The sequence below is a fragment of the Stegodyphus dumicola genome, chromosome 4, assembly GCF_044657685.1.
Source record: "Stegodyphus dumicola isolate Sdum_Otavi_A_Nest chromosome 4, ASM4465768v1".
Taxonomy (NCBI): domain Eukaryota; kingdom Metazoa; phylum Arthropoda; class Arachnida; order Araneae; family Eresidae; genus Stegodyphus; species Stegodyphus dumicola.
The window spans coordinates 171044536-171057946 of record NC_140771.1 but is presented as its reverse complement, the minus strand read 5'-3'; the positions used below and the strand labels follow the sequence as shown (position 1 = coordinate 171057946).

Here is a 13411-nt window from a genome sequence, read left to right as displayed (position 1 = left end):
ATTGTGGAAACCGTTCTGGCGCTTAGGTGTACCACGACACTTACTAGGACTAAAACAATTTTTTAAGTTATACTCATATTAATAGCGATTTAGTTCATTTTTTAACTTAATTTAATTCATGTTGTGAATTTAAACACAGTCATGGCGATTCACATTACACATATCCTCTCGTTTATGCAAATTAAAATATGCGCAAGAGAATTTCAAAGCACACATTTAAGAAGAATTCACTGGAGAAGATTCACTGGAATATAAGTTTTGTGGAATGAAGAACCATCTTGCTAAGCTAGCTCAATGTTTTATAAAGAATAGTATTAGTCGAAAGCTGCCTCGATTCTCGCTGCCGTTTAGGATTGGTATTCGTTCCCTTTACAGTCATAGGCCAAGAATAAATCCAATTGTTAAAAGTTACCGAAGGATAACACTTGGTGGAATCTTTATAACATTATTTAAGGTTAAAAGCAGTGCATTAAATAATTTGTAAAGTACTGCTTATTAATGGACGGGAAGTTGCATTTTAGTCTGTGCATAAGTATGTTGTCTGCAATCAAAGCGATAAATTACTGATATTTAGGATGTCAATTTTAGTCAAGTACTGTTAGATGAATATATATTTTAGAATAGTTTAAGTATTAGAAGTACAAGTGTTTAGAAAATTATAATATATATACACTGCTGCCACACTTAAATAAAAACTTGAAGACTCTTTAGAATATAAAACAGGCAAATCGACAACCTTGTATTAGGCGTAGATTTGTAAAATTTCTAAAAAAGGGGAATTTTATAAAATCTACATCGAATACAAGGTTGTCGATTTGCGCTCGTTTTGTTTTCCACGTCGGCATGTTTCTCTTGCGTCTTAATCTTTAGAATATTAGCTTTTATAGTGAATAAAATTCCAGTTAAATATAATGCTAATAATTTAACCGATGTGTGAAAGTTATTTACAATTTACCACCGAAAAAAAGCTAGCCCGCGTTGTTCGCCAAATGTATTTGATATGGTTGCAGATAATTTGTATATTAGTTTATTGTTTAATGCAGTTATTATTTAATGCAACTTGATATAAAATACCATGTTTTTATATTTCTTTAAAATTCAAACTTTTTGAGCTTTTTATCTAAATGGCATATTTCATTCAAATAAATACATCTTATCCTTGAAATTTCGTGTCAGTGTCATGCAAAAATGCATTTTACAGTTCCGGAAGTTTCTTTAAAATCCTCTTCTGTACCTTTCCTTAAAAGGAATTGTGGAAATTTTACTCTAACTCGCTGACTATGTTGATTTTTTTAAAGAAAGAATAGTTGGGAAAAGAAAAGATAAAAATCATCTTTTTCTTTTGTCCGTCGAAGACCTGAGCTATGATAATCTTTTATCACAATGGCTTCATGGAACTTTTATATTTCCTACGATGAAATATCCGTTTTCAATTTCTGATGCATTGCATATTAGATGACCATTAGAGCAAGCATTGGTTATTGATAAAATTTGTATTTTTAACAGTAATAACGATTTTAAAATTATCTACATTTTTTATCAAAAAATTCTATTATTATGTTTTTAAAATATTTATGTCAATCCAACATAACACTTTTTCACACATTAAGCATAGCACTTATTAACATTTGTGAATCTAATTTTTTTCTTTCAGTAGATTAAATATATATATATATATAACAGTTCAAACTAAGAGTAGAAAGATCCTGTGATTTTTAAAGTATTAAAAGTGATCAGTTGCGATGATACTGTTACACGTTATATTGGTGTTAGTGTTATCGTTTCAATATAATTTAATTTTAAAGATATGTTAATTACATAAGGTTGGGTAGATTATAATATTTACATTTTACAATTGCAGCATAATATTAGTTTAACGAAATTAGTTTTTAAAAACTTACTCACATTACACTTTTCAAAGAGGAACATTAAAAATGAAGATACATCAAAAGAACGAAAAATAAATATATGTATTTTCTAAACATGAAAGAACAAACATTTTCAAATTATTTATCTTTTTAAAAATGTATTATATTAGCATAGAAGCTTCTGAATTTTAATTTCCCCACTTTTTTGTTATGCAAATAAAGCTATTTTAGCCTAAAACACGTAACGGGTATCCACAATCCGTAAATCATCAAAGGTTATAAAGAGAGCAACTGTGTCTGATTCCCGAGACAAACACATTGCGTATGAGAAAAAAAAATGAAAACCAAATCTGCCGGAAGAGGAAACAAGATCAATTGAGTTTCAAAAGTCAGGGAATCAAAAATTTGCAATTAATAATACATTTCAAATCATTCATATTGTGAAACTAATTAAAGTATCAATAAGAATTAAGCTTACTTCAGAAAATCCCTTTCCTTTTGATTCGCGTCACATACATTCACTCAGATTTTAAGGCTGTATAAGTTAAACCACACGCAAGAGAATTTAAAACTAGGAAAGGTTAACTGGAACTCATAACAAAAAGGAATAGAAATTTGTACTTGACTTTTGAAAAATAACGGTGCCAAATCTTCGGACACAAAAGAGGCTTATATTTTAAAAAATTAATAAAATACGGATATGTGTATGTATACATATTACGATTAACTGACATATATACACTGACTACCAATAAGTATTTGGACACCTGTGATAGAAAAGAAGCTTGGAGAAGACATAGAAGTTAACTCCATTGACACCATACCAAGCCTTGGTTAACGTCGAAACATGACAACTGGCATTGTCGTCCTGAAAGTAACAGGGGTCCAACCCGTAAAACTGCCACAACGTAGGAAGCACATTGTCATCCAAAATAGTGCAGTAGGCATCGGAGTTGAGTTTACCATGAATGGGGACCAAGGGTCCCAGCCCATACCAGGAGAAACACCTCAAGACCATAATTCCACCTTCGCCGAACTTGACTGTAGGCACAATGCATTCTGGCAGGAGACGTTCTCCAGGTAGACGCCAGACCCAGACCCTGCCATCCGAACGGTAAAGGGTGAACCTTGATTCGTCACTCCAAAGAACCCGTTTCCACTAATCTACGATCCAATTTCGATATGCTTTGCACCACATTAACCGAGCAGCGCGTGATCAAAGGCTTATGGGCAGCAACACGACCATGAAAACCAAGTAGATGTGCTTCCTTACGGATGGTATTCATTGCAACAATACTCCCGGATGCCTGTTGAAACTCCTCGCGTATGAGGGCCATCGGTTGGGTGCGGTTCTTCCGAATTTCTCTGGACAGCACTCGTCGGTCTCTGTCTCCCAGTTTCGTTGGTGTGCTGACTGGGGGCACATTCCGACAATCACCGCTCACCTTCCACTTCTTAATCACATAGGCCACTGTCGATTTTGGGTATTTCAGATCGCTAGATATGTCCCTTAAGGATCGGCCACATTTGTGATACCCGATAATTATACCTTTCTCGAAATCAGAGAGCTCCGAACTGCAAGGCATCTTGCATGTGACTAAAGCCGATGCTGTTTCCTACACGATATATACCGGCGGAGTCCGTGACGTAACCTTAGGACCGCAGATATCGCCATTTGCATAGGTGTCCAAATACTTATTGGTAGTCAGTTTATACAGCATATGGGAATTTCTGCGTTTAGCCAGTACTGCAACTTTCATAGATTTCTATAGCAGGCTGTTAGCTGTTTCATTTCTCACTTTCAAACTGTATTGGCTATAAGACGTTATGAGGTATTTCTCCCGCCTTCCTAGCGTGCCTTCGTAGTGTAGTGGTTCTGCACGCTGGGCCGGTATTCCATAGGTCCGTCGTTCAATTCCCGGCAAAGGCGCTGCTAATTTTTCATCTTTCCTACTTAAATCATCTTTTTCATCTTTCCTACAAAAAATACCTAATGTCTCTACAGTGGCGCCCGAACTAAAAGGGCTGTGGATGTTGACTCTCCACACCCAGGATTTGGCGATTGGGTCCCCTAAAAACCCCAGTCGCCCTTTAAAAGGGGGAGTATATAAGGTATTTCTCCCTCCTTCCTAGCGTGCCTTCGTGGTGTAGTGGTTCTGCACGCTGGGTCGGTATTTTAGAGGTCCGTGGTTTGATTCTCGGCGAAGGCGCTGCTAATTTTTCATCTTTCCTGCTTCCAAAAAATATCTAATATCTTTGCAACGTATTGCCTTGTGTTAGGTTAATTGTACATAAAAAAGCTTACAAAGGCTATATGCTTCAGGAGACGGATGATTTCGTGATGGGCTTTCTATGGGAAACTGGCTTGCTGGCTCGTATTCACATTAATAATTAATAAACAACGTAAGCGAACAATGCAACTAACCCGTTCACCTGAAATGGAACCCGAGTCAAACTCACGGTATTCCGCGGCTTTAATCCCTCGGCTACTGATGTGACAGGAAACACACTGAATTTAAGACATTTTGAACTCTACAATAAATTGTAATATATCTGTATGCTGTTTAAGCGTTAAATGTAAGCTATTATCTGTTCATAAAACACAATTCAACATTTGCTTTAAAAATACATTGCAGGGAAAAAATAAACAAAATAAAAATAAATAAATAATTTGTAAAAAATTTAATTTTTTCGCTTTTCAGGAAAAAGATTAACTTCTAAGTACGTAAATATGAACAGAGGATTTCGAATAATTCCTGTGTTCTGAAAAGTGGGCCCTTCGGAAATAATTAATCAATTAGATGTAATGTACCGCAAAAATTTCATAGCGTACAACAGTGTTTAATTGGGAAAACGAAATCTGAGAAGCGATGTCAGGTTGAACTGTGAATCTGCCACTTTGAGACCATTCCATTCAGGTAAAAGATAAAAACCCATGTGCAAAGTATTCTGATCGGGAAGTGCATGAATGAACAATGACAGCATCTTGCACCACCACGATCAAAGGAATCGCGATTTCTCTTCATGCTACAAGGCATTTGCGGTCCTGTTTTCGTCGAAATACTGCTGAAAGTCACCATACTTAGAGCTGCTTGCTATTGCAAAACGTTAGACAGTTTGAAGAAGCAGATTAAAGAGAATCAACGTGGGATGCTAGCTGAAAACAGGAAAATATGAGGCCATGTAGCAACTAACATGTTTTTCAAAGATCTGACAATGCAGTAGCAATATACTAACCTATCCTCGTTAGAGTTCTGACTAATGCGCTAAAATTATCAAGTGTTTGGCCGAATGAAGACAAGAATGGCCATAATGAAAGGCACTTTACTTTCGAGTTCGAAAACTTCTTCGAACTTCTTCTTGCGACTTTCGAGGCAAAATTGGTTTTCTTCATTATGGCTTCACCGCCAGACCATAGAGTTCTACATGGAAAGGAACAGAAAGGCTAGTAAATCCCCGTGATTGTTTCCTTAACAGTCTATACTAAATAAAATGTCCTTCGATTAGCACAGTGAGTAAAATCTAGGCATTCATCAAACATCCTATATATGTACATATATTATTTATATATTTATTAAAAATTCCTAAATAATTTTTAAGGTTTTTTCCTCCCTGTATTTATCCATGTATATGTAATAACATGACTTGGGCATGGCTGTTATTGAGTGGCAAACAGACGTGGCCGGATCAAAAGTAATTTTATTATTGAATCAATCGATTCTGGAGGCACAAAATTTGCTTCACATATGATTATGTGCTTGAAATCTATGATGTATTATATTTTGAACAATAGACGATACTGCAGAGTGACAAAAAATGGCGATTAATTACGCATGAGCAAGCATAGAAAGTCAGTGCATAGTTGGATTGCAGTGGTATTTATAGTCAACAGATTTCGAGAACAAAATCCCCAAGCACATTAAAATTACCATCCAACTAAGAAATCGGTGCAAGAAGGAACATTATGAAACTGCAAGAAATTTGACAAAAATGCCAGTTAATCTAAACAGCTCCAATTTGAAGAGAAACTCGAGAATGCAGAATTTCAACTTTGAAGAAAATTAATAAAAGACAAACTCTTATTAATATGGAAATTCAAGACAAATGAAATCATATTAGGGAAGCGAGCTTGTGTCCGGTTCATTTCGAAATCGTTAATTCAAAATCTTCTCCAAGTTAAGGTATTTTGCATAATTTTAAATTTAATAAATATTTTTCTAAAATTTTTACATTCTGTCTAGATATTTCGAGAAGGTAAAAAATGCATGAATTAAAAGGTATAAAAATTTTTCTTCTTCTTTTCCTAGAAGCCCAGCTTTTATTACTTAAAATACTTTTCCCTGTCTGCAAACTACCCAGGCGTGGTACATTTATTAAAACCACTGACTGAGTGTTACCCAAATTTCTATTTATACGAGATACGAGAGGACAGTTTTCATGTTTTTTGTGTCCACTTTGTGATCTATTAGCTGCAAACTGCTTCCTTTTGTATTTCCTTCGCGAAAACATTTTCCCTTATTTCTCCTCTTCTAAAGTAATTTCTCTAGGTTTTGATGTACTGAGAAACGTTTCATCGATATTACTTCAATATATCATACGAAACCTGAAGAGAAATTTCGTTAGCAGTTCTGAGCCTTTTAATATTCTGTAGTAAATATTTGTAATTGGTAAATAGCTTAATATTCTAATTTTCTGAACTGAATATTGTAATAAAAATAAATGCAAGTTAAACAGAAACTAGTGGCTACGTATTTATAATATCAAGTAGGATCTAATCGACAATTAGGATATAATTTATACTTAATAAGTAGCAGCAGCAATAGCAATGGCACTGGCAAAGGATTATATTTGCGGCCCATCACTGAAAGAATGACTAAAATCGTGAAAATCTGCATTTTACTCTAGATTTCGATTACTGGCAGTGGAACGGGATAGCTATAGTCTTCATACTCAACGCCTTCAAGATATCCAGGATTCGAGTTTCGGCGAGGACAGTGCACATTCTCCACGTCTATTGCATTGATAATCCTAGTGACTCTAAACTGGCTCCTGAACTAAAAACCTCGTGAACGATAATTCGTCAGCACTAAGATTTGGGGACTGGGTCCCCTAATCCCCAGCCGCCCTTTAAAAAGGGAAGTATATAAGGTATTTTCTTCCTCCTTTACGCATGCCTTCGGGGTGTAGCTGGAGACATACTCGAAGCGTATTCGAGAGGTCCAGGGTCAGAGTTACGGCGAGGACAATGCACACTTTTCTCGTCTCATGTTTAAAAACATCCTAATGACTGTATAAATTTTGAAAATTGGTTAATAGATTAATAAACACTTGATGGCTTAATTTAAGACACACAGTTTGTAATATAGTGTAGAATTCTCCAATGAGTATTCTCGCCATTCAAACAGTTAATAATATGTAAAACAGTTAAAAAATCTACGGTTCAAATTACAACAAGCATATGTCATTCAGAGTGGAGTTTACACGTTTCTTCAGCTGGAAACTTAATAATAAGTTTCGCCAGTGGAGAGCGAACTAAAACCTGCTGTAGGGTAACTCGTTTCCGCGTAGATCTGGTTGTTTGGGCTCTTGCTTCTCCGCAATCACTCTCTAATTTAAAGAGAATGTACGTAATTACCACATTCTATCTGTAAGTGTTTTCGTGGTTGGCAAGTCCAGTTGGTTGACAAGTCCAGTTTCCGGACCAGTTACAAGATCTAAGTTTCGAATACTATGAGGGAAAAGTTAATTTTCAGTTTCTTAGCGTCGGGTAACTCAATAGGTCTTTATACGTTTGCTTTCTTAGAGCAAATAAATATTCTTTTAGTTCTCTATAGAAAGTTTCTTCTCTGTGTCGCACATAAGCTATGAGTATTTAAGTTTATTTATGAGGTCTGTGACAAAAACGTAACGCTCGTCAACAGCTAATTCTAAATATAGAACTAAGACTTTGGAATTAAGACCGTTGAAATATCAATCAAAAGTAAAATGAGAAAACTAATTATTCTTAAACATGTCTTTAATTAATAACTTCTAAACTTTACGCATTTCTTGCCCGTCTTTCTAATATGACTATCTCGACATAAAATTGCTGCGAAATCCTCTATCCAGTCTCCACGTTTTTATTTGATATATGGCCTCATGAATTTCACACAGCATATATGAACAACAAAATACTTGTTCTTCTCTTTTCTGGTTTTCGGTCAGCAAATCTTTCTTCAGCCTTTCGTAAGACAACAAATTGAATTTGCAACGAGTTTCATGGAATATACAGCAACGTCCATTGAAAAGAGGTTCTGAGTATTTTCTGAGTGTTGTCGAAAAAAATAACATCTGTTTATGGACAGGAAAATGATTATAAGACGAAAAAGCAATACTGCTCCAATTTACGCAGTCTAGATGATAGTTTTATTTTCTTCATCATAAATCAGACGAGAAGAATTAAACAACCTTTCGTATATTTAATTCTCGTTTTAGTAAGATGCTTCAAAACGCAATACAGCATACTTCTTACAAAATTTATTCCAGAGCTGAAAGAAGAACATTTTAATTCTTGCAAGTTTAGTGAATATGTTCTAATTTTCTTTTCTTAAAAGTTTTCAGATATATGAATAATAAATCGTGCTGTTACAAGCGTTATAAATTTAAAAAAAATTATAATATATATAACAATAAAAGCTGGCATAAATGATGCGTAAATTGAAGTCGACTTATTGACTAGAAGTTAACTTTGTCAATTGGTGTTATCGTGCTAACACTTGCAGTGGAATATTGATATGTACTATATAAATATGTAAAGTTAATGTTCAGTTACTCTTAGTTTAAATTTTAAATTATCATACTTAGACTGCCAGAAGAATTTTTGTTCTGTTTGATTTAGAATCCTACAATTCAAACTAATAATAATGAATGCATAAAAGCAGCTAAACTATTTCTAGTACTTCAATTTGAAGTTAAAGTTATGAAGGTGAACAATAAATAACTTCCACTATTTCAGGTAGTGTGATAGTAGCTCAATTTATGTTTAAGTCATATATTAAAGGCGAAGATTCTGCTCCCCATGCTAACGTTTATTCTCACATACAACAAATAAAAGTTAAGTCATCATCAATCAGCGCGGATTAAAACAGTATTATAGCGCTTCCACCTTATGTTGCAAAAACTCTTTCAATTTTTGAAATTGTTCATTCCGGTTAATTTTTCAAAAGCTGATTAAGCACACGAAACAGTAGAAGTGCAGGAAAGATACAGCTGACGAAATAGCATGTTAACTAAAATAAAACTTAGAACCACATGCTTCTTGATTTGGTTTTATCAAAAAGTAAAAGGCAGCAGTTGTGTAGAGATCACTTTATATTCCGAATGAACAAATGCAAAAATCATTTGCACTCTTATTGGAATTCAAACCACGGATCTTCCATCTGTTTCCATTATCACTGAATTTTCTAGCCTTTCTCTTATAAATTAATAAAATCTTTAACTTTTACAGCCACTCATTTAAAAATAATGCATTGTTTTCTGTCCATGATCTGACTTTTGACAAAATTAGGAATTACGAGCTGTCCGAGCCAGTTCCAGGCATCTGATAACATTAAATATAATATAACACATAAAAAATGATTCTTTCTTTAAATATAAATCTTGCAAGGTCGCTAATATTGTGAATGATTCTCTAATTAAGTATATACAGAATAGCTCCAAAAACAGCAAAGGCCAGGAGACAGACAAGATTATGCTCTTTTAAGGTCAAATCTTTCTCTTCCTGAACTCGAGACAGTGACGTGGAAGAAATCTTGCTTTGACGTAAGACGCCGACGTCACCACTATAATTGACCTTGATCGAGAAGAGCAAACCGTATAGTAACTTTGCAGCTATATCATAATTGACTCTGAATTAAAATAAATAATTATAATTACTATTACGGAGACGATGACGATTATTTCTACTACTAGGTTTCCCTTCTGTTAGTTGCTACCCTGCATAATTATGATAAGTTATAAGATATTTCTCCCACCTTCTTGGCACGCCTTCGTAGTGTAGTGGTCATCACGCTCGACGTGTATTCGAGAGGTCCGTGGTTCGAGTCCCGGCGAGGGCATTGCTGATTTTTCAACTCCCCTGCTTTAAAACAAATACCCAATGTCACTATAAAGTGATGGTTTTAAGTGCACAGTTTTCAGTATTTCTATATATGGCAGTGATAATGAGTACCGATAGTGTACATCATTATCCGTCGGTGAATAATTGAAATAATTATTTATCCCGTTCGAAAAATATCTCCTGTTTTATGTTTTTATTTCGTACAATACAGCAATTTATTGCATATTTACCAGTTTTTTAAATCTTATTTATGAACATTATTTATTAACCATGCTTATGAATTTTTTTAAGAAATGAGCATATTCAGTGTATAAGAAAATTTTAATTGATGTATTAAAAAATTTGAATTGGTTGTTACTCCTCTTTATAAACTCAGATCTCATAAAAGAAACTTTCTTTAATCCTGGTTACACAGTTTGACACTTCCCCAACCAAGCAGAAATTTAGTCTCGAATAACCACACCCAAAGCTTGCTGAATATTTTATACAACGCATAAAGGGCTCTTTCTATTTAGAAGTCTTTACTAAAGTGGTTCGAAATACACTCTAGAAGACTTTTTTCGCAAAGTGATGGAGCACCCACTGCAATATTTCTAACGGTACATTCAATTCTTTCTTTTTCGGAAAGTTACAAATAAAAGATGCTGGAAAAAGAATTGGAAAGAAAATGCTCTGAACAGTTTTTCTGCCGCTTTATCGTCGATATTTTCATATATCATCTACATTTTCGTGGCAGTATATTTCCGTAAACGTTGCAGCTTCTTTCTTTTATTTTTTCAATGCTCTTTCATATATGAAACTGTTGGGAATTCAACGTAGTCGCTAAAGGAGCTGCGTATTAGAATTTTATATATTTTTTCCTGTTACATAAGAAGTTTTCAGAAATATGAGACTCCTAGTTAAAAAAGCAAAATAATAATTTTGAATACTTTATCCGAACAACCACCATGTGCATTCATTACAATAATAACGTAAAGTTAGCTTCAAAAGTATTAGTTCCGAGCTTAATTTATTCTCTGACGGTGCAACTAAAAATCATTATTATTAATTTTTATTTTTAGTTTCTTGTCATCAGTTTTTATAATAAAAAATAATAATGTCACATTTTACATAAATATAAACATAAATGAATTTGTGAAGAATTAATTTACAGGCAGACGCTTTGAAATAAAAACTATACCAGATAGAAAATTTAAAATCAACAAGTGAACTCAATCTTCAGCAACTAATAGGAATTTAGTATCATTTACCTGTTGGGGTCTCCGGAAAAAGCATCGCGGACGAAAACTTCGAGGAAAAAACAACGCAAGGTGAAAATGTTGTAGTAGAAAACATCGCGGGATAAAAGAAAGCAAAGAGAAAACATCGCAGTTCTAAAATATTGTGGTACAAAATATCGCCGTCGAAAATAAAGTGGTTCAAAAACTTCGCATTTTAAAAACATCATCGTCGAAAATATCGTGGTAAAAAATACCTACAAATCTTCGCATGACGATAACATCGCACACATGCGTTCTTCAGATTTTATAAGCTGTAAATACATTTTCACATAAAGATTTGGTAGCGCAAGAAGGAAAGAGGGATAGGTTTTCTTTTATATGTCATATTTTTGGATGAACTAATAATATTTTACTGAAAAATTAAGAAGGAAACTAAAGCATTTAAAAATTTCGAAATGAGTAGAAAGTTAATGCAATTTACATCACTTAATAGAATTTTAAATTTACATAGTTAATTTACAAAAGACATTAATAAATTAAAGTTTTTATTATAAAATTTTACTAATAATTTTTCATGAAAAATACAGCGTAAATTTAGTTAGGAAAAGGAAGATAAACAACTGCATTAGGTTACCTCTTTAAAAATTGTTTAGGTAATTATCAAATTACTTTCTTTCACATTTGTTAATCTGATTTTCTTTTGCTGAAAATTATATCTTGTTTTGTTTCCCTTTATTCTTAGTGTCGGTAACATTTCTTGCGCTCCCAAATCTTTATGCGAATACGCATTTACAACTTTTAAAACCTGAAAAATACATTTGCGCGACGTTATCGTCATGCGATGATTTGCAGGTGTTTTATTTTTCACCACAATATTTTCGACGATGATGTTTTTAAAATGCGAAGTTTCTGAACCGCTTTATTTTCGACGCCGATATTTTGTACCACGACGTTCTCACCTTGCGTTGTTTTCTCCGCGACGTTTTCGTCTGTGGTATGTTTGCCACGAAGTATTCGACTGTAACCTTTGTTGGTGTAAAAAAAAAAATATTTTTTGAATCACTTTCTATTAACCTTTTAAGAGGTGTAGGAGCAATTTTCACCGTATTCCAGTATTTTCCAGTATAAATTACAATACACCTAAGCTCCGTAACATATTGAACGCTTTCTGTTAATACTAAAAGAAATGTTTATGGGCAAATATATATATATCTTAGCAATAAAGTTAATGCCAAAGTATTCATACAAAATTTACAGGAGAAAAAATGAAATATGATAAAATTGATAAAAATTTATAGCAAACTGTTTCTAAATAATCTGAAGAGCAATATAAAATCTCTTGATAATTAAAAACTTAGTTTCGTTTTCTATCCACGTTCTATCGCACATTAAATATCGTCAAAATTCTACAATGATTTATTTATAAGTCACTGTATGATTTTTTACGATACTAAGCGTCTGATAAATACAGAGGCTTATCTCACAATTTTTAGACGATTTTCATTGTAATTACAGAAACATTTTACCCAAAATTTGTATGTTTTAAATGTTCCATTTTATAACCTTATTCTTCGCTATCATACCCCAATACAATAAAGTCTTTTATAATATCGGGAAAGGTATTTAATCCCATTGCCCTCGAACAGCTTTCCAAAGTCTAAGGTGGTTGTAGGTCGACGTTTGGACAACCCGTTTTATAAAAGTCTAAAAAGAGAATTTAAAAATACATTGGTGATAGATCAGAAGATCTAATAGGATATGAGTAAAGCGTATGGCCTTGATACCCGTTTCTTGTTCCACTTCATTTTCAGGAAATTAACAGTAGATTTTGACGTGTTTCTGCCTGCTTTGTCTTGATGCAGTTCTACTGATTGATCACACTGCCAGACGATACCAGACGATAATTTATACTTTCAAAAATATAAGTGCGGTTAAAAAAATTCTAAACAGAAGACTAAAGCGAAGGTACTTCATATTTGAAAATTGGGTGTAGAATATGTTTTTGATAATATGTGGAGTTGATATTAACATGTTTCTCCACTCTCTTTATTTTTTATTTGCCGTTATATGAAAAACTAGCAACGACCATAAATTCCTTTGAAAAACTTTCTTTAGATTCATTGAACAATGTTTTAAGTTTTTTCCCTCTTCTTTGATGATAATAAAGAGATCTTCTTTTTTGCAATCATTTGAATGCTTCTGTTGTGACAACATTTTTCCATTTA

General features: G+C 33.6%; 1 protein-coding gene and 1 non-coding gene across 2 annotated transcripts in view; both read left to right on the top strand.

The window, feature by feature from the left end:
* The window catches only part of LOC118188251 (tyrosine-protein phosphatase Lar-like), a 1537039-nt gene that overhangs the window by 274365 nt on the left and 1249263 nt on the right, over nucleotides 1-13411 (top strand). The gene's annotated exons all lie outside the window — the stretch shown is intronic.
* On the top strand, nucleotides 9892-9964 carry TRNAT-UGU (transfer RNA threonine (anticodon UGU)). Its single transcript has one exon. It is a non-coding gene; the product is annotated as a tRNA-Thr (tRNA).